The 24853-nt window shown below is 52.0% G+C and overlaps 1 protein-coding gene across 1 annotated transcript in view; it reads right to left on the reverse strand.

Moving 5' to 3' along the window:
- The window catches only part of ABAT (4-aminobutyrate aminotransferase), a 114924-nt gene extending 100602 nt beyond the window's left edge, over positions 1-14322 (reverse strand). The window contains exon 1 of the mRNA XM_060172399.1: positions 14316-14322. The gene's annotated coding sequence lies outside the window, so the exon portion shown is untranslated. The remainder of the gene's footprint in view (positions 1-14315) is intronic.
- Positions 14323-24853: the final 10531 nt, after the last annotated feature.

Raw genomic sequence — 24853 nt, forward strand, 5'->3', positions numbered from 1 at the left:
ACCCCACGCCTGTTTCAATGAAGAGGAACATGTTCTTTGCTGCCATCTGCTGGCGATAAAGTGGTACTGCACTGGGCACCTGTTTCAATGAAGAGGTAAAACTGTCTTTGCTGCCATCTGCTGGCCATAAAGTAGAACTACACCCCACGCCTGTTTCAATGAAGAGGAACATGTTCTTTGCTGCCATCTGCTGGCGATAAAGTGGTACTGCACTGGGCACCTGTTTCAATGAAGAGGTAAAACGGTCTTTGCTGCCCTCTGCTGGCCATATGGCAGAACTGTGTCGAGGTCCACAGAGGCACTTGCTGGGGAGCCGGGGGCTTGCAGAAAGGGTCCACCCGCTTCACAAATGAGTGAGCTGATGTCGATGTCACAGAAAGAACTCGCCCTCAGGGTGCTGCTGGGGGACCAGGAGGGCGGTGGGGCCTCCAGGGCTCTTCCCCACCCTCCGTCCCACACCGCAGGCTGCCCCCAAAGGGTGAGCGCTCAGCTTTCACTAAACGGGTGCAGCCGGCAGCCAGCTCAGAGACACCCAGCAGCTGGGAGATGGGTCTGGGTGAGATCTGCAAACACCAATGGGGTTCCTCTGGGTCAAGTGCGGAGAGAGAGGGAGAGAGACAGGAGACAGTGATGGGCAGAGGGCATGAGAGAGGAAGAGGCATAGAGCAAAGGAAAAATGTAGACAGATACGAGAGAGATGGGGGAGAGACAGAGCACAGGAAGGAGAAAAAGAGAAAAGGGAAAGGGAGGAGGGGAAAAAGAGAGAGACAGAATAGAGAGGAGGAAGAGAAGAGGCACAGAGAAGGAGGGAGAGGAGTCTGAGAGGGAGAGGAGAGAGACAGGAAGAGAGAAGAAAGAGAGAAAAGGACAAAAAAGTGAGTGGGAGAAGAAAGAGAAGGGAATTGAAGAGTGAAGAGAGGAGAGGCAGAGAAGAGATAGAGAAGTGATAGAGAGGAGAGAGGGAGAGAGAGGAGAAAGAGAGAGGAGAGAGAGGGAGAGAGGAGAGAGTGAGAAGGAAAAAAGTGAAGCAAGACTAAAGAGCAGGAAAAGAGAAGAGGCAGCAGAAGAGAGAGAAGAACAGAGAAGATAGAAAGAGAGATAAGAGAGACAGGGAGAGAGGAGAGATGGGGAAAGAAAGGAGTGAGAAGAGAGGTGAGAGGGAGGTGAGAAACGGAGAGGACAGAGAGGAGAAAGACAGAGAAGAGACAGAGAGGGAGAGAGAAAAGAGTGAGGAGAGATAGAGAAAAGAGAGGTGGACAGAGAAGGAGAGACAGACATACACACAAGATCAGTAATACCAGAAAAGTACCTGAATACAGAGCAGTCACAAGGTGGGAAGAAGGAAGAAGAGAAAGAGAGAGGAGAAGAGGAGAGGAGAGAGAGGGGGAGAAGAGAGGAGAGAGAAGAGAGGGTAGAGAAAGAAGAGTGGAAGAGAGGAGAGAGGGGAAATAGAGAGAGGAGAGAGGGAGAGAGAGGGGAGAGAGGGGAGAGAGAGGGGGAGAGAAAGGAGAGTGGAAAGAGAGGAGAGAGAGGGGGAGAGAGGGGAGAGAGAGAGGAGAGAGAGGAGAGATAGAGGGGGAGAGAAAGGAGAGTGGAAAGAGAGGAGAGAGGGGAGAGGGAGAGAGGAGAGAGAGGAGAGAGAGGGGGAGAGAGGGGAGAGAGAGAGGAGAGAGAGGAGAGATAGAGGGGGAGAGAAAGGAGAGTGGAAAGAGAGGAGAGAGGGGAGAGGGAGAGAGGAGAGAGAGGAGAGAGGGGAGAGGGAGAGAGGAGAGAGAGGAGAGAGAGGAGAGATAGAGGGGGAGAGAAAGGAGAGTGGAAAGAGAGGAGAGAGGAGAAATAGAGAGAGGAGAGAGGGAGAGAGAGAGGGGGAGAGAGGGGAGAGAGAGGGGGAGAGAAAGGAGAGTGGAAAGAGAGGAGAGAGAGGGGAGAGAGGGGAGAGAGAGAGAGGAGAGAGGAGAGATAGAGGGGAGAGAAAGGAGAGTGGAAAGAGAGGAGAGAGGAGAGAGGGGAGAGAAAGAAGAGTGGAAAGAGAGGAGAGAGAGGGGGAGAGAGGGGAGAGAGAGAGAGGAGAGAGAGGAGAGATAGAGGGGGAGAGAAAGGAGAGTGGAAAGAGAGGAGAGAGGGGAGAGGGAGAGAGGAGAGAGAGGAGAGATAGAGGGGGAGAGAAAGGAGAGTGGAAAGAGAGGAGAGAGGGGAGAGGGAGAGAGGAGAGAGAGGAGAGAGAGGAGAGATAGAGGGGGAGAGAAAGGAGAGTGGAAAGAGAGGAGAGAGAGGGGGAGAGAGGGGAGAGAGAGAGGAGAGAGAGGAGAGATAGAGGGGGAGAGAAAGGAGAGTGGAAAGAGAGGAGAGAGGGGAGAGGGAGAGAGGAGAGAGAGGAGAGAGAGGAGAGATAGAGGGGGAGAGAAAGGAGAGTGGAAAGAGAGGAGAGAGGAGAAATAGAGAGAGGAGAGAGGGAAGAGAGAGAGGGGGAGAGAGGGGAGAGAGAGGGGGAGAGAAAGGAGAGTGGAAAGAGAGGAGAGAGAGGGGAGAGAGGGGAGAGAGAGAGAGGAGAGAGGAGAGATAGAGGGGGAGAGAAAGGAGAGTGGAAAGAGAGGAGAGAGGGGAGAGGGAGAGAGGAGAGAGAGGAGAGAGAGGAGAGATAGAGGGGGAGAGAAAGGAGAGTGGAAAGAGAGGAGAGAGAGGGGGAGAGAGGGGAGAGAGAGAGGAGAGAGAGGAGAGATAGAGGGGGAGAGAAAGGAGAGTGGAAAGAGAGGAGAGAGGGGAGAGGGAGAGAGGAGAGAGAGGAGAGAGAGGAGAGATAGAGGGGGAGAGAAAGGAGAGTGGAAAGAGAGGAGAGAGGAGAAATAGAGAGAGGAGAGATGGAAGAGAGAGAGGGGGAGAGAGGGGAGAGAGAGGGGGAGAGAAAGGAGAGTGGAAAGAGAGGAGAGAGAGGGGAGAGAGGGGAGAGAGAGAGGAGAGAGGAGAGATAGAGGGGGAGAGAAAGGAGAGTGGAAAGAGAGGAGAGAGGGGAGAGGGAGAGAGGAGAGAGAGGAGAGAGAGGAGAGATAGAGGGGGAGAGAAAGGAGAGTGGAAAGAGAGGAGAGAGGAGAGAGGGGAGAGGAGAGAGGGGAGAGAAAGAAGAGTGGAAAGAGAGGAGAGAGGAGAAATAGAGAGAGGAGAGAGGGGAGAGAGAGGGGGAGAGAGGGGAGAGAGAGGGGGAGAGAAAGGAGAGTGGAAAGAGAGGAGAGAGGAGAAATAGAGAGAGGAGAGAGGGGAGAGAGAGGGGGAGAGAGGGGAGAGAGAGGGGGAGAGAAAGGAGAGTGGAAAGAGAGGAGAGAGAGGGGGAGAGAGGGGAGAGAGAGAGAAGAGAGAGAGGAGAGATAGAGGGGGAGAGAAAGGAGAGTGGAAAGAGAGGAGAGAGGAGAAATAGAGAGAGGAGAGAGGGGAGAGAGAGAGGGGGAGAGAGGGGAGAGAGAGGGGGAGAGAAAGGAGAGTGGAAAGAGAGGATCGAGAGGGGGAGAGAGGGGAGAGAGAGAGAGGAGAGAGAGGAGAGATAGAGGGGGAGAGAAAGGAGAGTGGAAAGAGAGGAGAGAGGAGAAATAGAGAGAGGAGAGAGGGAAGAGAGAGAGGGGGAGAGAGGGGAGAGAGAGGGGGAGAGAAAGGAGAGTGGAAAGAGAGGAGAGAGAGGGGGAGAGAGGGGACGAGAGAGAGAGGAGAGAGAGGAGAGATAGAGGGGGAGAGAAAGGAGAGTGGAAAGAGAGGAGAGAGGGGAGAGGGGGAGAGAGGAGAGAAGAGAAAGAGGAGAAAGGGCGGAGAGAGGGGAGAGAGAGACACACCTGCAGTACTGCTTTACCACTGGTGAAGCATCCCCTCAGCAAATGGACATGGGGGCTTGAACCTGTATCCTTGCACATGACAGCATGTGCAGTCAACCAAGATGCATATGGTTCACTATTATTTCTACAACTGTCTGTTTGTATTTGCTCATTTTTTAAAAATTTATTTAGTCCCATTTGTTGCCCTTGTTGTTTTATTGTTGTAGTTATTATTGTTGTTGTTATTGATGTTGTTGTTGGATAGGATAGAGAGAAATGGAGAGAGGAGGGGAAGACAGAGAGAGGGAGAGAAAGACAGACACCTGCAGACCTGCTTCATCTCCTGTGAAGCGACTCCCCTGCAGGTGGGGAGCCGGGGGCTTGAACCGGCATCCTTAGGCCAGTCCTTGTGCTTTGTGCCACATTGCTTAACCCACTGCACTAATGCCTGACTCCCATTTGCCCAGTTTTTAAAAGTTCTATCTTTTCTTCCTTTCCAAATCACACCCACACCTGTTACTACACCCAAATATCCCTCCCTTTCCCCCTCTTCTCTCTCCAGGTCCTGATGGAGTTGAGGTTCAGAGCCCTCTGGGCATTTTCCCCCTGACATTTCTCCCCCTCTGGGAGTATGAACCAAAATTCTCTATGGGGAGCAGAAGGTGGGAGTTCTGGCTGCTGTCATTGCTTCTCTGCTGGACATGGGCGTTGGCAGGTGGCTCCATCCCCCAGCCTGTGTCTGTCTGTCCCTAGTCCACCATGGTCCCTTTACAAGGACACGAATCCTACTTGTGAGGGCCCACCTTCCTGACCTGACCCAGTCCTATCTCCCAAGGCCATCATATGGGTGGGGGTTTCAGCCTCTGAATTAGTGTGGGGGAGCTCCATCAGTGCTCTGGTATTCTGCCCCCGCACCCCAACTTACAGCCTTCTCACATTCCAAACACCTTTCTCATGCTCCCCAAGCTGTCTTCACTCACGCCGGCCCTGCTCTGCGGTGCGGAAGGCCCAAGACTGATGGTCAGCAGGTGCACAGGAGTCCAGGTGTGCCTGGCTCTCCAGCTGTGAAGCCCGGTGAATCGGGGCTGTTGGCATCCCAGAGGTGGGGCTTTTCCACCCAGAGAGGGCCAGGAGGAGAGAGGGTAGCACAGTGAGTCTCAGGATACAGAGACCAGGCAGATGGCAGGATGGAGATGCCAAGTTAGCTGTTCACTGCACAAAGTGTAAGTTCCCCTCCAACAGCACCCCCAACTTACGGGCAGAGCTCAGGCTTTGGGGTCTCAGTCCTGTGCTAATAAGTCCATGAAGAGCTGGGGCCAGATGATGGTGGTGCACCTGGTTGAGTGCACATGTTACAGAGGGCAAGGACCCAAGTTTGAGCCCCCAGCCCCCAGCTGCAGGGGGAAAGCTTTGCAAATGGTGAAGCAGGGCTGCAGTTGTCTCTGTCTGTTTCCCACTCTATCTCCCCCTTCCTCTTGATTTCTGTCTGTCTCTAACAAAATCAATAAAAGATAATAAAAAAATTCCATGAAGAGCCTCAGAACCACGCAGTGGGGGAGAGGCAATCTCCTGGTTTCTCAGCGGTGAAGCAGTCGGGGGTCAGGACTGAGCTCACCTCCTGCACCCTGCTCCCATGTCAACATCTTGTACCTTAGAACGAGGCTCCTTCAGAGTGACCCTCGGTCAGAGCAGAGGCGAGAGTGAGAAGCTGAGCTGAAGCTATCCAACCCTGCTGTGTCTCTGGTAAACCCAGGAGCTCAGGGAGAGGGAAGGGCCTCACCATTGTCTGACTTGGTGAGGATTCTGCAGGTCCCAGAAGTGGCAGGCGATGAATGCCCCGAAAGGTTGCATTCATCCCAGAGTGAGATGGCATGCTGCCTCCTGTTTGTAAGTCTCTCTCTCTCTCTCCTTTTTTTCTTTGACAAATGATCTATTTCATTTATCCCCCATGATCTCACATTATTTCAGTATTATTAATACTCTGCAAATATATTAAAAAAGTAATAAACTGGCAATTATGATTGTGCTGGGGACCCTAGACTGCCATTATTCACTGTGTTTCAATTATTAACTTCACTTCAAATGTCTTTCAGCAAAGATTGCAGGGGAGAAAGAGAGAGAGAGAGAGAGAGAGAGAGAGAGAGAGAGAGAGAAAGAGAGGGAGAGAGGGAGAGAGGGAGGGAGGGGGAGAGAGACAGAATTCTGATGATGAAGCATGCACCCTGACTCCTGAACACCCACGTTTCGCTCTGACTTGATGTTTCTCGGATTTACCCGCCAGCTGAGTTTCAGAGGAATCAAGATCTAGGGTCACAGGAAACACCTTCCTCACTACTGACTAAGCAGGGACCAGAAGTGTCTTCGGGGAGGGAAGCTTTTCCCAATCTACTTCCCGACTTGGTATCTTAGGCTTGCATTTTATATTTATTTATTCCCTTTTGTTGCCCTTGTTGTTTTTATTGTGGTTATTATTGTTATTGTTGTTATTGATGTCATCATTGTTATTGATGTCATCATTGTTGGATAGGACAGAGAGAAATGGAGAGAAGAAGGGAAGACAGAGAAAGACAGACACCTGAAGACTTGCTTCACTGCCTGTGAAGCGACTCCCCTACAGGTGGGGAGCTGGGGGCTCGAACCCGAATCCTTATGCTGGTCCTTGCACTTTGTGCCATGTGAGCTTCACCCACTGTACTACCACCCGACTCCCCCTTTTTCTTTTTTTTATTTCATTTGTTATTAATAGTCTTTTAAAGATTGTAAGATCACCATGTGGAGCTCTACACCACACCTACCACCCAAGTTCTGTGTCCTTAACCTCCCTCCTCCCAGAGAGAACCACTAGAGTTCTTAGAAGTCTTACAGATGGTTTGCTTGTATCTGTTTTGTTTGGATTTTTCCCCCAAGTTCATGTGAATCAGATCTCTAGACTCCACCTATGAGTGAAACCACTGTCTCTCATCTTTTTACTTTATTTCACTAAGCATCATCACCTCCAGTTCCATCCATTTTGACCCAAAGGACACAATATCACCTTTTTGATTGCAGAGTGGTATTCCCTGGAACATCTGTCCCATCACTTCTTTAGCCATTTGCTGATGGGCATCTAGGCTGCTTCCACTCTCTGGCTAATGTGCATAATGTAGCTGTGAGCACAGGTACACATATGTCTTTGAACTAGTGCTTGAATGTCCACTGTTGGACTTGAATTTTCTCTAAAGCAATGCTAGTGGATAATGCATGTCCCATGTGAACCCCCTGGACTGAGTGGGGACACAGAGGCACAGAGGGGCTCAGGGATTAGGCAGGGTGTGTTGTATGCTTTACATTGGGTTGTTCTAGCTCTCCCCCACCAAGAAAATTGGTTCAGTCCTGCTAATTTCGTGGGCCTGCTTGGCCCCGCCCCAAGGAACCCCGAGAGGGTTCCAGAGTTCCAGAGTTGGAGAGTTGGAGAGTTGGAGAGTTGGAGAGTTGCAGAGTTAGAGAGTTCTTGGTGCCGCCTCGGGGGAAAGAGGCAGCAGAGTTCTGTTTGGTGATTAGTTTGGTTTACTTTATGAATCGTTGTTCCTGAATAAAGAAATACAGCTTCCCTGCCCAGCCGTATGTCTCTGGTCGTCTCTGTTACCTGCCTGTGAAGCTAGCCCAGCCAGCTAGAGCCACCGAATTTTAACAACAAGGGTGGACGGCTCGATGGTGAGGTCTTTCCTTTGTCCAGTGGTCCTCCCCCCAACACCGTCCTCCAACCTCTGGCACCGGGTCCCAAGGCAAACTCTGGTCTCAGGTGAGGCCAACCGGCAAGGACAGCGAGGGTGGTGAGTCGGCACACAGTCCTGAGTGCTGAGCATGTGTGATGTGGGCTGCTCTTCCTGAAGACCCATCGGGGGAGAGACCACCATAGCCCCAGCTCATAGGCAGGTTGCTTAGCCCACAGCCTCAGAGCCAGGACCCGCTGGTCTTGTCCAGACTGTGGCAGCAGCCACAGAGAAGGTGGTGATGATGACTCCAGGGCTCTGCTGAGGAACGAGGACAGGTGCTCGTGCCACCGTGTGTGTGCCTACCACGGCCCCACAGAGGATTTTCTTGAGACTCACAGCAACTCTCACCCCTCACCCCCAGTGCCTCTTACACCAACAACCCACAGAGCATGTCACCCCATTCCTCTCGAAGGTAAACTAGTCAGGCAGAGGCCCTTCTGGGACTGCAAGAGCCCCAGAGGCTCTCTGTTGAGAATGTGGCCCAGAAGGGGCCATGTGGGGGTGCACCCGGTGGAGTGCACATGCTACAGTGCACAAGGACCCGGGTGGGTTCAAGCCCCTGGTCCCCACCTGCAGGGGGAGAAAAGCTTCATTGGAGTGTCTCTCTCCCTCTCTATTTCCCCCTGTCCTCTCAATTTCTCTCTGTCTCTATCCAATAGTAAACAAATAAGAAATTAAAAAACTCCAATGATAAATGTAAAAAGAGAGAGAGCGAGAGAGAGCAAGAGAGAATGTCCTCCCTCTGTCGCCATCCTCCACCATCTCTCACATTTCCCCAGCAGGCTCATCGAGGTCTAGAAAGAATTTCATTCTCCCTCCAAAACAGTAACGTGGATCCTTTGTTTGAGCTCCCCGAAGACTGCTCTGCACACGGAAGCATCCTTTGTTTGAGCTCCCCGAAGACTGCTCTGCGCACGGAAGCATCCTGGTGGTAGACAGTTTTGCTGTGAATCAGAGTCCATCCTCACCTATAGGAAGAGCCAAGGTGGACTGGGAGCCTGCTGAGTTATATTCTTAAAAGATTAATTTTAGGGGCCAGGTGGTGGCACATCCACTGAAGCTGACAAGTTACAATGAGCAAGGACCCAGGCTCAACAAGCCCCTGGTCCTACCTACAGGGGGAAGCTTCACAAATGGATAAGCAGGGTTGCAGGTGTCTCTCTGTCTCTCTCCCTCTCTATCTCCCCCTCTGCCCTCAATTTTTCTCTGTCCCTATCCAAAAAATAAATAAAATATTTTTAAAAAGATTAATTTTTATTTATTTCACACGAAGTAGGTAGAAACAGAGTTCCTTCATTTACTTTATTGTTGGATAGAGACTGAGAGGAATTGAAAGGGGAGGAGACAGAGAGGGGAAGAGATACAGAGATACCTGCAGCCCTGCTTCACCACTCAGGAAGCTTCCTCCCTGTGGGTGGGACCAGGGGCTTGAACCTGCATCCTTGGGCACTGTAATATGTGTTTTTTAACCAGGTGCACCACTGCCTGGCCCCAGAACAGAATTCCTCATGAGAAAGAGGCAGGAGGAGAGAAGTCAGAGCAGAATATGCTAGAACACATGGCAGCAGGGATCAGACTGGGGGCCTCGGGCATGCAAGTCCGGCTCTCCACCTTCTGAGTGACCCCTGGGGTGCTCTGAGGGCTTTCCGTGAGCTACCTGCTGGGCAATGCATCCAAGCATCCCATGGGCACCCACTGTCTGCCACACTCAGTGCTTCCCTGAAACTCCCATGGCGGTGGGGGGTCCTTGGAAATTACACCTCCCTCCCTGCAGGGATCTTCGCCTCAGACGGGAAGGGAAGTGGGATGAGGAAGATAGGGAAGGAACCGTGAGCTCTGGTCCATTCTCTGCCTTGTCAGGCTCCTGCAGGGAGCAGTGCGCCCCACCCTGGGCCCAAGTAGCCCCTCACCCCCCAGCTGAGCCCATCACCACCCGGTGTCCTAAGGATGGAGGCAGACTGGGGTAAGTTATGTGTGGTGGTTTTAGGCATTAATAAATTTGAGGGACCATATTATTGAATTTTGCAATGCAAATTATATTTTGAACACAAATTCTTCATTTTTGAATGCTAAGGACTCATAAAGAATGCCGGTGGTTTATGAATTAGGCCATCACCATGTGATTTGTGATTCAAACAGCGTGCTGGCTCTGTGGAATAAGTAACTTCAGTGTCTGCATTCTCAAAATATTTGCTGGATGTATTAGAAAGTTCTCAAAGGTCTCCAAAGGCCCTTCCTCTCCCCTTTTCTCCTTCCCTTCCTTCCCTCCTTCATTCATTTCTTCTCCTCTCTCTCTCACACACTCACTTTCCATCCCTCCCACTTCCCTCTTCCTTCTCCCCTCCCTCCCTCCCTCCCTCCCTCTCTCTTTCCTTTTTTTTTTTTTTTTTTTTTTTTTTACCAGAGCACTGCTCAGCTCTGCTGAACCTGGGACTGTGGAGCCTCAGGCATGAGAGTCTCTTTGCATAAATGACCATTATACTATCTGCCCCTCACCCTCTTTCTTTTTTAAAGAATTTATTATTTATTTATGAGAAAGAAAGGAGGAGAGAGAGAAAGAGCCAGATGTCACTCCGGTACATGTGCTGCTGCGGACTGAACTCTGGACTCATGCCTGAGATGCCAATGCTTTATCCACTGTGCCACCTCCTGGACCACATCACTCATTTTCTTCACTGATTTCCCCCCCTTTCCCCCCTCTCTCTTCATCCTTTCCTCTCTTCCTCCTTTCTTTCTTCCCTTCCTTCCTCCCTCCCTCCTTTCCTTCCTCCCTCTTTTTCTCCTCTCCTTCCTTCCTTCCCTATCCCCCCTTCCTCTCTTCTCTCTCCACTGGCTGACTTTATTAGTCATTATTCTTCTTAGCCTCTTCTGGTCCTTCTGCAGGTCAGGTTGTTAGACGTTGCCTAGCCTAACCCCCTCATTTTAGAGGTGGCCATTCTGAGAGCCAGAGAGCTTGGGAGTTCTGTCCAAAGTCCTAGCCTTGGGGAGGGAGAGAGAGAGAGAGAGAGAGAGAGAGAGAGAGAGAGAGAGAGAGCCAGGCCTCTGACACCTAACCCCACTCTCTCACTGAGAGCAGGCTCTTGTGGAGGGAGCGAGGTTAGGCACTGGCTTAGGTGGGATGACAGGGAGGGAGCAGGGAAGGGGAGAGGGTACCGCAGGCTAAGCCTGTGAGCTTCCTGTCTCTGGAGCCTGAACATGGGGGGGCTGGCTCTCGGGGATGCTGGGGCCAGCACGTGGACTATCTGGTGAGTGATTCCAGTCTGGTCTTCCCAAGAGAACCCCCGGGAGGAATGGGCCACAGGTGACGGCTGAGCACTCCAACACCTGGGAAGTGCAAATCCAGGTGGAATACTCAGAGACAGCTCAGAGCCTGGGCTTCCCAGCTCCAAGGTGGGTGGGAGCCGTGGTCAGTGCACCAACCTCCTGGGGCAGTTCCCAGAGTTCTCTGTGCCCAAGCTGCACTGCCAAGGCATTCCAGCAGGATTCTGAATGTGAGTTCTGTAAAAAGCCTCCCTTTTATAAGTGAGACATCTGGCGCTCATCCTCTTCTTTCTGGCTTATCTCACATAACAGGATTCCTTCAAACTCCATCCAAGATGAGGCAAAGGAGATCTCCACTCTATCATTTTTTACAGCACAGTCGTATTCATCTATCTATCTATCTATCTATCTATCTATCTATCTATCTATCTCTCACACCTTTCTGTGCTGCTCTGAACATGGGTGATTGACCTCTTCAGGTGGGTATGTTTGCTTCCACTGGATATATCCCCAGGAGAGGAACTGCTGGGTCATAGGGTGGAACTTAAGGAACAAGGACAGACAGGGAAAGCAGAGCAAATTTTGGGCTGGGTGGGGTGGATCACACTGATGCAAAGGACTCTGGGGCAGGAGGGGAAGGGAGGGCTGGGAGGGGGCTTTAGGGTCCTGCTGCGTGATGGTGGGTGGAAAGGGCCTGAGCTGGGTCTGAGAGTGTTTTGTTAGACACCTATCACAGTTAGTTGAGAAACTGTATCCATGTTTCCACAAGTGGGCTGTACACCAGCACCCTGGGAACAAAACAAACACCACCCAGCTTTGCCTTTTAAGGTCTCCTAGACCCACAGGATGAAGCCTCGAGTACCAGCCAGAAGTTCTCAAGCTGTACGGTGCCCAGGACCCATGGGGAAAGTTAAGTCTCCATGTCCCTGGGTTCCTCTTGCCGGATGCTCTGATTCAGTCACTGGGGGGTGGGGTGGTGGTGGGAGTCACCCCTTGTTTACCTTTTTAGGGTGACATGCTGCCAGATCCCCGCTGGGACCAGGCCCAAGGATGGGTTCTCTGGTCCCATGACAGAGTTAGGGTTCGGTCCTGATAGTTTTGGGAGTCCCAGTGAAAGTCACTGAGGGACAGCAATGACACTCAGCTCCAGGGGTGTGACTGGCCAGGCAGTTCACCTGGGAGGAAATGGAGGTTCACTTGGGGGAGAAAAAAACAGAGCAGCAGAGAGAGGGCTGAACCTGGGCCCCCCATGCGGAGCTCCTGGAAACATCGGACTGTGCCCTCACTGTGGACAAGGGAGACAGTCAGAAGGGGACGTGCAAGAGCCAGGGAGACGGTGCCTCACTGAAGCACCAGCCCTGCATGCCCGAGGCCCTGGGTTCAATCTCCGGCATTGCCTTACACCAGAGCTGAGCAGTGCTTTGCTCTCTCTCTCTCTCTCGGCTTCCAGGGTTATCTCTGGGGGTTCAGTGCCAGCACCACTATTGCATGGCTCCTGGAGGCCATTTTCCTCATTTTATTATTTTTTTTGGACAGGACAGAGAAAAACTGAGAGGGGAGGGGGATTTACAGAGGGAGAGAGACAGAGAGTCACCTGCAGCCCTGCTCTACTGCTTGTGAAGCTTCCCCCTGCAGGTGGGGAGCTGGGGACTCCAACCTGGATCCTTGCGTGGGTCCTTGTGCTTAGTACTCCATGCATTTAACTAGGTGCACCAGCACCCGGCCCCTCTCCTTCTCTTCTCCCTCTCTTCCATCAATAAATACATCTCTTTTAAAGAGAGTGAGCAGGAAAGAGAAAGGGCCTGGGAGACAGGGCCTGAGTCTCTGAGGACTGGACACCCCCTGCGTGGCTCTGTCCTCTGCCCAGCCCAGCCTAGCCCCCAAGGGACGAGTGGCCACAGCTAATAAACAGCCCATTCCCAGAGCTATGTCCTCAAGGCTCAGCCATGCTGGACTAAGCAGCTGACTTTTATTTCCTTTTAAAGGCTGAGTAATAGTCCATTAGCTGCAGCCACTCCACTTTGGCTTGTCACTTACTTTGAAAGCATTTGGGCTGGGGGTGGGTGGGTAAGAGATAGGACGGCAAGGAGCTGTGGTTCTCCGTGGCCATCCTTGGCCTGGGGTCTGCAAGCCAGGAGGGAGACTTAGACTTCATGCTTCTTCTAACTGGAGGTGAGTGTGTGAGCGGCTGCTTGGCGAGTGGGGTAAGGGGAAGTCTGTCTTGGATTAGGCGTGTCTTCCGAGCTCCTGGTAGGAGGGGTGGGGGCCCCTCACCCTGTATTTGCATTCTGGCTGTAGTCTGGCTGGTCTCAGAAGCCCCACATCCCCTGCAGAAAGGGATGGAGGGTCATTTTCAGCTGCAGGAGAGACTCTGGGTCAAGCTCTGGCCCCAGCCATATCTCGGGCTGGAACACCCACAGTGCTTTATCTTGTTCCCATCTTTTTTCTGCTGAGTCACCAGCAGGGAGACTTGGCCGGCCCTGGAATTCCTGATGGCAGGAATCAGGGATCGTCCCTCCAGAGAACCCGCTGTGCTTCTTGGATCAGAACTCATCTCAGAGTAGCTTGTCGGGGGGACAGGATGCCCCCTTTGTGCCCGACACCCTGAGAAGTCACCCTCTTCCTCCACCAGCAGCAGTCCGTGGCTCTGCCCCCCTAGAGAAGCCCCTCTCTCCTGCTCCCTGCGGCCTCAGTGGGTCCCCTGGGCCCCAGCCATGGGGTGGCATGGGACAAACTCTGGGCTAGCAGAGCAGCCGTGTCCAGAGAATATATAACTATATATACAGCTTTCATTTTTCTTTAAATCAGAGCACTGCTCAGCTCAGGCTTATGGTGGTGTGGGGGATTGAACCTGAGACTTTGGAGCCTTAGGCACAAGTCTCTTTGCAGAACCATTCGGCTGTCTCCTCCAGCCTCGGAGAGCATCACCGGCCCCGCTAACCACAGCCTGAGCACCCAGACCCTTGTTCCTGTCTGCAGTTCAGGAGTCAGCTCGGAGCTCACAGTTTAAGCCGGCTGCCTGACATCTCAGCCTTGGAGCCTCCAAAGCCCATCTTTTTGCCCCCAGACCACTGCCATCTTCCCGGACGAGAGGTCCAGAGGCCTTTGCTGCGGTCACAGAGGCAGCATGTTCGTAACAAGTCAGTGTGTGACCAAGGGACCCATCGGGAAGCTCCTCTGGGCGACAGGCTGGCCGTGCAGGCCGCGTGCGCCTTGCACCTGCCAGATCCTCATGGCTGCAGGCGTCAGAGAGGAGGGAAACAAGTGTTGCCCATGAGATCCAGGGCAGCAACGACTCTCCTCTTAACTCCTGGCCTCCTCCCCAAGCAGGTCTGGGGTGCGAGCTTCCCGCAGGAGCGAGCGGGCGGGGAACAGTTGACTGAGCAGGTCTGAGTGCTCTGGGGGGAGAAGCTGGGGGCCGGCTGCTTAGGGCTTGGGGGCAGGGCTGAGCCGGCACTGGCAGGAGTGTGGGGGAGCTGGGGCCTGGAGGAGAGGGAGAGAGAACAGCAGGCACGCAGAGCAGGCATACTCACCCTCTCCTCTGACAGAGAGAAAGGCAGGGCAGGGGAGACTGATGTAAAGTGACAGAGGCGGGGGGGGGGGCAGAATTCAAGGCAGGAATTAAAAAAAAAACATACAAGTCACAACTCCGAAGATAAATCACATGCAAGGTGCAGGAGGGGTGGGGAGACAGCGCAGAGACAGAGGACCAGACTTGCACTGAGTGCTCAGAGGTCCCTGGTTCAATCCCTGGCACTGTTCAGCTCTCTCATAAAAATAAATCAGGGGCGAGTCGGGCAGTGGCGCAGCGGGTTAAGCACACGTGGTGCAAAATGCAAGGACCAACGTGAAGGATCGCGGTTCGAGCCCCCGGCTCCCCACTTGCAGGGGAGTCTCTTCACAGGCGGTGAAGCAGGTCTGCAGGTGTCTGTCTTTCTTTCCCCCCTCTGTCTTCCCCTCCTCTCTCCATTTCTCTCTGTCCTATCCAACAATGACAACAACAACAACAACAACAACAATAATAACGACAACAACAATAAAAAACAAGGGCAACAAAGGGAAAAATAAATAAACATAAAAAATACTAAAAATAATTAAAAAAATAAATCAGGGTCTGGGCGTTGGCACACCTGGTTGGGTGCACATGTTATAGTGAGCAAGGACCTGGGTTCAAGCCCCTGTCCTCACTTGCAGGAGGAAAGCTTTGTGAGTGGTGAAGCAGGGCTTCTGTCTCTCTCCCTCTTGATCACTCTCTTCCCTCTTGATTTCTGGCTGTCTCTCTCCAATAAATAAATAAAGCTAATAAAAAGAAAAGTAAATCAATAGATCAAAACAACAAAGAAAGGAAGGCAGAGAAATGCTAAGAATCACAGACACACAGAGATGGAGAAAGAGAGAGGGAGAGAGAGCAGTGTGTATGTCATCTCATCTCACAGAACAGAGATGGGGGAAGGAATAAGAAAGAGAGAGAGAAATATAAGACGAGAGAATGAGTAAACCCAGAGAAAAAGCCTTTCCGAGCACCCTGAACTGTGACAAGAAGGAACCCCAACTCCCTCTCTGAGTCTTTGGAACAGAAGCTTCAGCTGAGTCAGCGGACATTCAGACCCCAGGGAGCCACCCACATCCTCACCCCTGGTGCAGGGTTACATGGCCAGGGGAATTAAGGGTGCGGATCCAGCACTCCTGGATTCTCCACTTGGGTCTGTTGAGCTCCCAGGCGTCCCTGCAGGATGAGGAGGGAGACAGAGAGATGTTGGGGGTGAGGAGAACTTGTTCCCTGTTGCTGACTTTGAAGGAAGGGGCCATGAGCCAAGGAATGGGGGACAGCTTCTGGGAGACAGAAAGGGACAGGGAGTCAATCATAACAATGATGGAGGAGGATTACAGAAAAAATGAGAAGGCCCAAACCTATGTTTTCCAAAAGTTAAACCGAAATGTCAGGCTCCCTGCTACTGCTTGTTCCATCGCCACTGCGGTCAGAACGGGATGTTCTACTCACAGTGAGGAAGAAGCTGCATGATGAGAGCTGGGTGGGGGCGCACCTGGTTGAGCACACATATTACAGTGTGCAAGGACTTGGGTTCAAGCCCCTGCTCCCCACATGCGGGGCGAAAGCTTTGAAAGTGGTAAAGCAGGGTTACAGGTGTGTGTGTGTATCTCTCTTCCTTGCTATCTTCCCCTCTCCTCTTGATTTCTGTCTCTAGCCAATAAATAAACAAATGTATGTGTGTGTGTATATATATATATAAAATGCATGATAACATCTATGTACCATCTTAAGAAATTGGATATTTAAATGTCAGAGACAAGGAGACTAACCTTGCCTGCCTAGACTCCCTTATGCTGACACCCAGGAACGTTGTGCTTCACACCCACAGAACCCAGCCCTGGCTGCATCTCAACCCAGCGAGCCCAGCTGCAGACTTTAGGGCTTACATCTCTGCATTTGGAGTTATCTGTCACAAGAATCAACGCAGCTCCTCTCCCCTGCCCTCTGACAGCAGAGCGGACTCCATCTCTGGAAGCAGTTTTCTGGGACTCACATTCTGGGAGGCTGCAGGCAGGTGAGCCCTCGGGGGAGGCTGCCCGGGGCCACCAGCTCAGCAGAGAGCTTGTGAATGTTTGCCGTGACACCGGACTCTGGTCCTGCTGTGTCACGGGCTGACTGCGATGGAAGTCTCCTCCTACCCAGAAGTTGCCAGCCCGGCACTGTGTCCTGCTGGGGAGACAACACTGTGTCTGGAGGGGGAGAGAGAGGACGGGAGCACCTGTGAATGAAGTGTCCTGAGTTCAAGGTCACCTTGGGCTAATCCTTATTCCTAGAGCACCCCCCATGTCCCACCCCGTCAGGAAAATGAACGATGGAGGTGCTGGCTTCCTTTGTAGGTGCACCATCTCACCTCCCCTTGTCCTTCTGTCTCCTCTTTCTGCCTTTCCCCCTTACTTGCAAAAGCAAGTCTTTCTTTTGCTCGCTCACTTTCAAAATTAAAAAGGACTAGCAAATGCCCAGGCAGCCCTGCCGTGCTCTTGCAGCATCAAACACTCCGGTCGGTCTGGGGCTGCGTTCTGCCAGGGGCGATCAGCCCTGGCCGCTCAGAAGGGCTGTGCAGCTGTGAGTCTGGGGCCTTGCAGGCTGGGGGCTGGAGCACATGCCAGCCAGCATCCAGAATCGTGTGTGTATGTGTGTGTGTGTGTGTGTGTGTGTGTGTGTGTATTAGTCAAGAACCATGGCACACAGTGAAGAGGCAGACACATAATTTCAGTGGGAAAATTCCCTAGTGGGAGACTGGAGTGTAGAATGTCAGCACCAGCTCTGGATCGAGTCAGAACCCTGGTTCCACTGTATGGAGACTCTCATGGAGCTATTTTCCAAGACTGACTGTGATTATCACATGAGAGAGAGAGAGGGAGAGGGGAGAGAGAGAGAGAGAGAGGGAGAGGGAGAGGGAGAGGGAGAGGGAGAGGGAGGGAGAGGGAGAGGGAGAGGGAGAGGGAGAGGGAGAGAGGGAGAGGGAGAGGGAGAGGGAGAGAGAGGGAGGGAGAGAGAGAGAGAGAGAGAGAGAGAGAGAGAGAGACGAAAGAAGAGAAGTCAGAGCACCACTTTGGCACATGTGCCGCCTGGGACTGACCGACAGCTCTGCCAGTCGAGACTTTCTCGGCTGATTTGACACAGTGCTGGGCACCTCACTCGACTGCAACACCGCTGCTCCTGGGATGGCTTGTCGAATTTTTTATTTTACTTTTTTTTTTTTTAACTTCAGAAAGACACGGAGAGGGAGAGACACCACAGCACTGGGGCTTCTCCCATGGTGCTGGGTTCTGAGTTGAGTAACACACGGTAAGGCTCACTCTGCCTGCCTGGTGAACTGTCTTCTAATCAATAAATAAATGCTTTGCGATGTGTAAGACCCAGGTTCAAGCCAGGCCTCTGCTGCACTGAAGGAGATTTCAGTGCTGTGGTCTCTCTCTCTCTCTCAACATGAATTGATTCTGGGGGCCAGGAGGTAGGACACTTGATTGAATGCACATCACCTGTGCGGAAGGTCTCCCCGCCTGGGTGTGAGTGAAGCTTTATAAGTAGGTGTCACCGTCATCCAGAGCTGAGTAGGGCTCTGGGGAAAATACTATTACGAATACTAATAGTACTACTACTACTACTAATAATAATGGTCCAATCCCTAGTGCCACCATCAGTCAGAGCTAAGCAGGGTTCTGGTAAGCAAAAAGACAAGGAAAGAAAAGAGAAGCAGGGAGAGTCGGTGGAAGGATCCCGGTTCGAGCCCCCGGCTCCCCACCTGCAGGGGAAGTCGCTTCACAGGCGGTGAAGCAGGTCTGCAGGTGTCTGTCTTTCTCTCCCCCTCTCTGTCTTCCCCTCCTCTCTCCATTTCTCTCTGTCCTATCCAACAACAACATCAATCACAACAACAATAATGACTACGATAAAACAAAGGCAACAAAAGAGAATACATAAATATTAAAAAAGAGAAAGAAAAGAGATGCAGAGTGAAGGTATAGGATTTCTCCGAGAAGCTGGTTCACAAGATGAGTGTATTTCTACTAAGAGTCAAATCAAAAGGTCTCAATTTTCTGGCACAGAACTAGCTGGCCAGCCAGTGGTCCTGCAGTGTGAGGCCTTAGCCCTAACCTCAAGCAGCCTGACCTTTAAAGTGAGAATCCCCTAAGAGTAGGAGTAAGGATGGAGCCCAGCAGGGCAGGGACAGAGGAAGTGGCCCTAAGCTTTTCTGTCTGCCTCTCTCTGTCTTTCCTTTTTCCATAGCTGGAGCTGCAGAGAGACCCCTCATGCCAGCACGCAGCTTCCAGAGTGAATCTGCTGGAGAGCGGCCTCCCTCCAGGACCCCGGGAACTGAAAGCAGTGGGACTGGAGGAGCCGGCACTCAGCACTTAGTAATTAGGCCGTGATCCTTGTTTATCTGTGCGCTGTACTGTAACTCCCTCTGCCCGAGGCTGGTGCTGGAGCTGGGAAAACACAATTTCCTCTGAACTAATTTCGTTTTAAGAGGAAAATGAAAGTTTAAAGTAGTTTAATGTTTCAGCAAAACCATAATGGCTGGGGAAGATTGACTGAGGCAAACCTCTAAAGCCCCTAATTCTGCTAATAACTCAAAGCTTAACTCTTCCCCACATCAGAACCCACGCCCATGCTCACGCTGCACTCCAGACCCTCAGGGCCCTGCCGACGGCCGGACCATTCTTTCTTTCCATTTACTTTTTTTTTTTTTTAACGATTAAATAGTTTTGTTTTTGATCTTAGTAGAGTCCTAAAGACACAGTTGTTAATACCACTGATGGAGCTTGTGGTCCCACCAGAAGAGACACCCCAAGGATTCCCACGTCTCCCTCAGACCTGGGATCCCGGAATGAGAGGTCTTTTATTGCTGTTAGTCATCTTAGAGAGGTCCAAACATTGGCTGTAGCAGGGGAAAGCTCCGGGAGCCTCAGTTTCTCCTTTATAAAGAGAGTGGGCCAGGAGGTGGCACAGTGGATCAAGTGTTGGACCCTCATGGCTGAGGCCCTGAGTTCAGTCCCAGGCAGTGCATGTGCCAGAATGGTGCTCTGGTTCTCTTTCCTTCTCTCTCATTAGTAATAAATAAATAAACCTTTAAAATTGGTTTAATCATCTTTACTTATTGGGTAGAGACAGCCAGAAACTGGGACGGGATGGGGTTGATAGAGACACAGAGAGACACCTGCAGCTCTGCTTCACTGCTCACAAAGCTCTCCCCCTGCAGGTGGGGACCGAGGGCTCAAACCTGGCTCCATGTGCCCTGTAACGTGCGCTCAACCAGGTGCGTCACCACCCGGCCCATAAATAAACCTTTGAAAATAGAGAGAATGTGCAAGCTTTACAGGCTTGCCATGAAGAATAAATGGGATATTGATGCCAGGTGCGTAGCCAGTGTGAGAGAGAGAGCCAAGACACCGCACTCCAGTGTGGTTGGCACCGTTACAGGGTGGGTCTAAGATCTGTAAAGCCAGAAGCCATGAAAGTAGGTCTTAGCTCCCAGATGGCCTCAACCTCTCCCCTCTCCCCTCTCCCTCTCCCTCTCCCTCTCCCTCTCCCCTCTCCCCTCTCCCCTCTCCCCTCTCCCTCTCCCTCTCCCTCTCCCCTCTCCCTCTCCCTCTCCCTCTCCCCTCTCCCCTCTCCCTCTCCCTCTCCCTCTCCCTCTCCCTCTCCCTCTCCCTCTCCCTCTCCCCTCTCCCTCTCCCCTCTCCCCTCTTCCCTCTCCCTTTCCCCTTTCCCCTCTCCCCTCTTCCCTCTCCCTTTCCCCTTTCCCCTCTCCCCTCTCCCCTCTCCCTCTCCCTCTCCCCTCTCCCCACTCCCCTTTCCCCTCTCCCTCTCCCCTCTCCCCTCTCCCTTCTCCCCTCTGCCCTCTGCCCTCTGCCCTCTCCCTCTCCCTCTGTTCTAGCTTGGGTGTGTTTTCCATTCTCTCATTTGGAAGATTCTCATGCAAGAGGAGACTCAGCTCTCTCTCCCCCACAAAGCCTGCTCTGACTCTGCGGGCCTGCAAGGCTGTTATCACCCGCGGAAGCACCCAGCCTCACTTGATTGGGTAACCTCTTTCTTCTCTGTCCCTTAGGGGGACAATGCTGTGTCCACAACTCTGGGACAAACCTGCTTTTGGTTTATTTATTTTTTTTTATCTTTTGATAATGAAAATAATTATATTTAGAATCAGCTAGCTAGACTCCGTTTAGATGACCCTGATTTTGTTGGCAATGCCCAAGGCACCGTAGTCAGGAGCCAGTTGAAAGGCGACCTTCTTCTCTCCACCAGGCCTGGTCAGGGTGTTGACCTCAGCCCTGTCAACACCGTGGAGTTTCCCTACAGCCCGTTTGATCTGGTCTTGGCTGGCTTTGCCAACTACAGTGAAAACAAACTCTTGCTCTTGCCTCCTGTATTTCTCCTGGCTGGGTCGGTGGCTGGGGGACTTGACAGTGACACGGTGCTCAAGATTGTTCCTCCTGAGCTTCCATCCCGGGGTACTCGGGATGTCTTCACAGCTACAGTGCCACGGACTGAAGGAACATGGGTGATGTGCACATCTTTGTGTGTGTGGCCTCTCAGCACTGCTTTCTCAGCCTTCAAGGCTTTGGTTTTAGCTTCGGCTTTGGGAGGGGCTGGGGCTTTGCTTCTTTGCTCATTGCAGATGGGCGTTGGTTCTGACAGTGCATCTCCCAGACTACATAACCACCGTGGCACTGGGTGTGCCTCCATCTTCCTGGTGTCCTGGAACTTGGCCCATGGCTGCTTGGTGTCTCGTGAGAGCAGAAATGGGAAACAGGAGGCGTGGCCCGTCCCCTGCTTGTGGCGGACATCACCCATCAACTGTCTCAGAGTCAAGAGCAAGACCCTCTTCATGAGCCAGTTCATTTGTGAAGGGAACCGCGTGAGTCACACCTGAATCAAGGCTCCCTGAACCCTGTCCCTAAGCCACCTGCACCAGGAGTCTGACTTTCTGAAGATGGTGCCCCATAACCTGTGTCTGAAAATAAAAGGTCAGGGTGACTTGGAGGGCAGGCTAAATACTGGAATACATGAACCTAGGTGTCACTGCCTTGAGTGACTTATACTGGGGTAACGTGCAAATCTTAGTACTTAACACACGTCTTTGAAAGCATTCCAAAGAGACAGAGAAAAGGGAGGGAGCTGAGGAGGGTGATTCCCTTCCTCTCAGCTCCATGGGTCTTTGCTCAACAGAGGAATGCCCACAGATTTCTTATTTCAACTAACCCCACACCCCAAAACTCTGTCCTGAGAATCCTCTTACATCTTACTTCTGCTTTATTTTTAAAATTTATATTACACTGCAGCATTCTCTTCCTCCAACGAGAACTGAAAGAAAAAAAATAACCATTTTCCCCTTCCTCCCCCCCATCTCTGTTTGCCCACAGTCATGTGCTCAGTGTTTATTACAAGTGAGTGGAGACACACGCTGCCTTTGGAAGGCAGCCCCACTTGGAGAAAGTCAGTGGCAAGCAGATACCCATTTTTCAAAGCTGCCTTTCTTGAGAGTGAACCCACAAGGGAGCCCACCCACTCACCTCTCCCTGCTCCAGGGGACTCAGGGTTTATTTATTTATTTTTTTTTGTAAATTTGGAGCTGGGATCCCCAGCCACCTCCCCACCCCACCGGAAATCCTCTCACTCTGCTTCCTCTTCCTCTTGCCTCTCACCTCTCTTCCTCACCCAATTATCCTGAACACCTGGCAGCAGGGGGCTTGCTGACGGGTCCTGGGAGAACATGACAAAAAGGCAGGTGGCAGTACGATCCAGGGAAAGGGGGAGGGGGAAGGGGCAAGGAAAAAGTGGGTGGTTCTGCTGCTTCTCTTGTGCTTCCTCTGCCCTCCACCCCCAGGTCTACCAGTCAGCTGGTCTACCTGGCTACCCAGATGTAGGCTTTTCAAATGGCAGTACTTGTTCTCCCCAGGACACCTGCATCTAGAGGGTGTGTGGCTGCTATCTAGTGGGCCGAGGCCAGTGACTGTGCTCCTGACCCTACGGAATCCAGGAATCCTCCCAACAAAGGGTTGTCTGGCTCTGAATGTCGACGGTAGCAAGAAACACTGATCTAGAAGGGGAAAGAGAGGACTTTGAAGGAGCAGCCAAGGCCCAGGGCAGGGAAGGGCATCAGGGCGGTGTTGCCTGCAGGATGGGGTTGTGGGGATGGAGATTTTTGTGGCAAAAACTGGCAGGTGTCCACTGTGGTTTCTGCCTCTGGCACCAGTGGTTAGACCAGAGGAGGCACACCATGGACTCTTCCTGAGTTAGCACCCAGAAGTACTGGCTTCCAAGCTCACAGTCTGCAGGAAGGAATGGAACACCTCTTAAATTGGTCTGGATACCCTACCCTATGAGCCGGCACTCCTATATTTTATTTTGATGAGAGAGAGAGAGAGAGAGAGAGAGAGAGAGAGAGAGGAGAGAGAGAAAGAGAGAAAGAGAGAGTCAAGAGCAGTACTTAACTCTGGCACATGGTAGTGCTGGGGATTGACCCTGCGGCCCCTGGAGTCTCAGGCATGCAGGTGCTATGCTATCTCCCTAACTTGGTGCCTACTCTTAAAGTTTAATGGGAGCCATGAACACTTTTCTCAGCACATGGGACAGTATGTGGTGACCTACCTGGGATTCTGGGTGTTTCTAGGCCTCCTAAGAGGCCCAAGTTAAGCAGCTTTGCTGTGAATCATTACTGCTCTTGAAATCTGTGTATTTCATAATTCCTCTTTATTTTCAAAAATCTCTCTTCTCAGAACTACCCCAAGTCAGGGCTAGAGGGCATTGTGCACCTAGAAACTGCACCAGACACAGCAAGCAGACTTCTTGGATTCTTGCACACGAAAAAGGCCGGCTTGCTGCTTTCAGTTAATCAGCGAGTCCTTCCAGCCTGGGGCAGTGGAGGCAGCCCCTGTGCAGGGGGGTGCGGGGGTGGGGGGCAGGGTGGGGGAGGATGGGGGAGCTGCCTGAAGCCTCCTTACATTTGTCTGTTGATGGAATGTCAGCCTCTTCCCAAGGTCCAGGGCCTGGTGTGGATTGATTTCCCAGCGAGGGTCTTGGGGTTTGGGGGTGTGCACCCCAGAGTGGGAGCTGTGCCCACTCCTCGACTCCCTCCCTCAGGATGGCCGGAGGCCCCTGTGTCCTCCCTGCTCCTATTTGCAAGCGGAGGCCTTTGGATTAGTGGTTCCCACAGAGACCGTAGGTGGTGGCACTCAGGTCAGTGTGTTTCAGGAGTGCCGGGAAGAGAAAGCAGTTATCCCAGGACAGGGGTGCTCAGCCTTGGAGAGGGTCTCCAAGGCTGACACCACCAGGCCCCCTCTGGGGAATGCATCTGTGAGGAACTTGGTAAGGAACGTGGAAGAAGGGCCCTCTGCCAGATTAACTGGTCAGCATTGTGACACCACCACCACCACCACCATCTCCACCACCACCAGCATCACCACCAGCATCACCACCACCATAGTCACAGCCTCTTGGTCACCATTTGCAGGAATCCATTAGAATAGAAGTAGAAGCTATTAGCTATTAAGAATAGCAGTCCTGTCAGTCCAAAAATCTTTCCCACTCTCCCCCTTCCAGAAGTAAGAACAGTACAACCCTGTGTTAGTGGCTGACCAGCCCAAGAGTCCTCTTCGCTGGCAGTGACGACTTGTCCACGGGTGGTCACTGACCTAGAGGGCCTAACTTGAGTATTTCTCTGAGCATTACATGGACTCGCTCTAAGAAGTCTTCTGGATTTGGGTAGAAATTCCAGCAGCTCCAGCCTTAGAGAGAAATCCTAACCTTTTCTCCCAGAGACCATCAGTAATTTTCAGCAAAGCCCTTTGATATTTATTTTATTTCCATTAGAGTTAAATTCCAGTGATTAATGAAGCCTAACAAGAAATCCCCAAAGTAACAAACACAACAGAAAAGGAACCTTACTAATGCCTTCCTCCAAAGTCTGTTTGCAAAGAATCTCTCATGGTTTAATTGGCCCTTTTAGGTAAAAATCTCTTCTGGTTGCAACAGAAATTGGTTCTTTTTTTTACTTCAGAGAGTTGCTTAGGGCTGATTACCTCTGAGGAATGAGACCTGAGGGCAGATCATACAGGGAGCCTTTTATCAATCCTGGTTGAGGCAAGCAGAGGCTTCCCCAAGGTGGAGTGGGTAGGAGAGCCCCAGTGCTTCCAGATTCCAAGGGTGTCAAGTGGAAGCCTCGGTGAGGCTGCCCACCCGCCAGCCCTCTCATTCTCCTGGGTGAGGAGGGTGGGTGATGGATGGCAGGCTGCCAGGAAGCACACTGATTTATAGAAGAAGCCAAGTATAGATTCCTCCTTGGAAATTAGAGAAGACTGCTGTGTGTGCAATTTCTTTCTTGAAAAGATGTAAGCCGGCCCTTTGATTCTGGATGTGTTGCACTGGAGATTCCCAGAAGATATCGGAGTGCTGGCGTCAAGGAGCCATTGACCCGGGGAGTCTGTGGAACAAGGAAGACCCTGGCTGGGTGTCTACACTGTGTGCTGGGCACCGTGGCAGGGAGCAGG

The sequence above is a fragment of the Erinaceus europaeus genome, chromosome 15 (genome assembly GCF_950295315.1).
Source record: "Erinaceus europaeus chromosome 15, mEriEur2.1, whole genome shotgun sequence".
Classification (NCBI taxonomy): domain Eukaryota; kingdom Metazoa; phylum Chordata; class Mammalia; order Eulipotyphla; family Erinaceidae; genus Erinaceus; species Erinaceus europaeus.